Raw genomic sequence first — 3783 nt, 5'->3', positions numbered from 1 at the left:
ACACCTCTCTGCAAGTTTTAGAAAGAAGAAGCAAGTGACCCTGTGATGTGGCTGCCATTTTGGTAAGGCTGCATTTTCTCTATTTCATCATAATCTCATTTCCTCTCCACCACGACCACGAAAACAAGGGAATATACTGAAAAGGGCCCTTCTCTCCGAGCCCCATTCAAGAGTGCCTGCCAAACCAATTAATACCTCCTGAATGTTATCTCTCTGCTATGATAATGTTATGTTAATAAATGCAATTAAGATAACATTCAGAAGGTGTTAATTGGTTTGGCAGATGTACATGAATAAGAAGCACAGATATTTTGCTTTCCCTATTTATGAAGGCAGGAAGTGACAAAAAGTTGGACAAAAGGAAACTTAATTTGCCTCCAGTTTCTTTTGATACCACTTAGGCCTTTTCTGTTAAGTAATATGTGGATTCTTAAAAATGCTAATTTAGATGGTATTACAAAAATGAAGTGATTGTCAAATGTTGCAAAAACACTAAAATTGTCTTTTGCCACCAGAATTAACTGCAACTATATGGTGTTTACTCCCTTTAAAACACCATATATTCCATATATGCTTCTCTCTCTCTCTTTCAAATGTGGGTATAGCATATATGCAAATGAGCTTTCATGCTAATGTATCAAGCAGATTGTTGCAAAGGACTAATTTCTAGACTATTTTTTTCCTCAGTTAGTTGACATACATACACTATTCTTAATGTCAGTAGTTATTTAATATATTCCAGCGATATAAGAGTTAATGTTCTTTTGTTCTGACAACAAAATGGCAGCTTTCATTTTTTATGTCTAGAAAAATATATACATTATCAGGGTACTTAACTTTACAAAAGAGGTTTTTCTCTGAATTTTGCATTTATACAAATATAAATTTGTATGGACTTGAAGCAAAGAGATGTTAAAGAGATGTTAGAGGTGCTTATGTATTGCCATCAAGGTCACTGTGTGAATTTCTGGAACTTGGCATTTACCCCCACATCACATGGCCTTTGGCAGGCTTAGCCCCCCTCGGAACACGTTTGGACACAGCTCTGATAAGAGTCCCACTACGAGCTGAGATCTGAGAGGATGCCAGAGCACATTCCCAGGGAGGACAGAGTTTCCTGGAGGGCAGTATTTCAAGAGGATTGTTTTGAGCCACTATCTATTGCACAATTCCAGAAAATTCACCAGGCCTTGAGAAATACAGGCCCACGTTTCTTTGCTAAACGCCCACCATCTGCACATCTTAACTGCCTCTACGTCACTGTTCTCCAAGTAATTTCCTGGGGTCTGACATATAAAATAACAGTGGGACTGTTCCTAGCTTTCAATCTGTGGATGAAGGTAATTTCTGAAGCGCCAAAGAGTTATTTTTGCTCTCCAGTGACAAGAGCTGTTAACCGAAGATTGTTGGGAAATGCTCCTCTAATCTGTGTGCATGTGTGTAAATATGTTTGCACTATTTTGCAGTGAGATAGAATCACTGTGGCTCAGATTCTTCAGGTTTTACAACCCTGGCTCCCCTCCAGGCTAAGGAGGCAGAGGAACTCTTCCAAATGCAGGGACACTGACTCAGTGTTTGGGGCAGTCCCCTCTTCAGTTTTTGGCTTTGGCTGACTCTGGAGTGGTGGCGATGCCTTGACACAGATTCCACTGAGAAACCATTCCCAGACGATATGCTGTGGCGTTGGGGGGAGTGCGGCTCACAGTGGGCACCTCCCGGTCTAATGCCACAAGAAGCCCGGAGGTCCCTGAAGATGAGGTCATGCAATAAAACCACCTCAAAGCAGTATACTCTGGTCTAAGGGCTGGAAAATGTTTTCAGTTTAAAAAAAAGGAAAAGTAGGTTATATTCACTTCAAATAATTTCTGGGTAAAATTATTGTGTTCGTAGTCTGTGGCCGAGATAGCACGTAGATGATATCTGCGTGTAGTAGGCTGCACTGCATCCCTCACAAATTCACATGTTAGAGCCCTAACCCCTAGTACATCAGAATGAGACTGTATTTGGAGATAGGGTCCTTGAAGAGGTGATTCTGCTAAGGTGAGGCCATTATGGTGGGTCCTAATCCAATTGGACTCACGTCCTTGTAAGAAGAGGACATCTGAACACACAAAAGAAACACCGAGGAGGTGCACACACAAGTGAAAGGCATATGAGGACACACAAGAAGGTGGCCCATATGTACATCAAGGACAGAGGTCTCAGAGGAAACCAAATGTGCAGACACCTTGATCTTAGACTTCTACTTTCCAGAACTGTGAGAAATAAATTTCTGTTGCTTAAGCCATGCAGTGATGTTTTGTTGTGGCAACCCTATCACACTACTCCACTGACTGCTGCTGGCCGCCTAAGAACTAGTTAGAAAGGATTCTGGCATGGCAACCATGGGCGTGGGAAGTGGGGTAGTGGAACGTCTGTCCATATTAGCCCTCCTTACTCCGTGGGGGTGGAATTGGGGTTTGACTATCTCTATAATCACCTGCTCACAAGAGCAAACCCCAAAGTACTTAAATAAGAAAATCTCGGTCTTACTCAAGGTACTTATGTATTCCAGCTACAGCTAAAAAAAAATAGAATGTATGTACCTTTGTCAGTTTCCTTAACTTTCACCAAAGAATGTCCATCTTACCCCCACCCCTGCTAATTAGTAACTATTACACTGCACTGAAGTGAACCAACAACCCGGAATACATGCTCTTCCAGTCAGAAAGAAAACCCTGAAACTTAAATGATGTTTAATATTAGTAGCAAATAATAATTATTTCTTTATGAATAAGTAAATCTCGATAGCTTTCTTTCTTATTTATTTTTACTTTTTGAGAACATCCATTTTAGCTTCATTTCTTCCCCCAAAGGACCTTGTAAAACCAGTATTCCTTCCTGGAAGAATTTGTGACCAAAAGCCATAAAAAGAGTCACGTACTTATGAAAGTAAGTTTCTGCTAACTTTCATAAATAATTTTACTGGGGCTGCTTACTTTTTATTTCACTGATCTTCTAATACTCATGTTTTTAAGGTTGGGTTATCTTTTTAAAATTCAACATATACCTTTGATTCGAAACAATCTTTACCTTAAAACTGAAGAACTGGGTTTTGGGTTGTTGGAGGTTTTTTTTTTCCTTGCTAGTTTAATGTGTCATAACACTAAGTGAATGAATTTGGAAATATCTCTCAATGAGTGCATTGTTTCAGAGTGGCCAAGTGTCTTTGATCTTTGTCTGGAAAGACCAGATACTTGTCACCTGATGAAGATGAAATCAGCCTCCCTTATTCATGAATAAGGTAGAGCATAAGGGGATGTGGTTATGCAATGTTAGGATTCAGAAAAACTTTTATTCCAGTAAGTATAGACCCGCCCAAGGGAACTAGCCACAGAGCAACACAAGCAACCCAATTTTGGCTACTCAGGAGAGTCCATTATTGCTATGCACAAAGCGTTTGTGGCCTCTGCCTTCCCTCCCCTCACTCCCGCCCCTGAATTCATTTGTTGAAATCGTAATCCCCAATGGGACGGTATTTGGAGATGGGGGTGTTTAGGAGGTAATTAGGTCAAAGGGGTGGAGCTCTTATAATGGGATTAGAGATGCCAAGAGAGCTTGCTTCCTCACACTTTCTTTGCCCCCCGTATAAGGATATAGCAAGAGAGCTCTCATTTAGCACTGAATCTGCTGGCACCCTGATCTTGCACTTTCCAGCCTCTGGAACTGTGAGAAATAAATTTCTGCTGCTCAAGTCCCCCAGTCTATGGTATGTGGTTACAGCAGCCTGAAATGGACCGAAAC

This window comes from Sturnira hondurensis, unplaced genomic scaffold, assembly GCF_014824575.4.
Source record: "Sturnira hondurensis isolate 20B ecotype Veracruz unplaced genomic scaffold, ASM1482457v3 Scaffold0022566, whole genome shotgun sequence".
Classification (NCBI taxonomy): Eukaryota; Metazoa; Chordata; class Mammalia; order Chiroptera; family Phyllostomidae; genus Sturnira; species Sturnira hondurensis.
Note: the sequence above shows the minus strand (reverse complement) of the source record.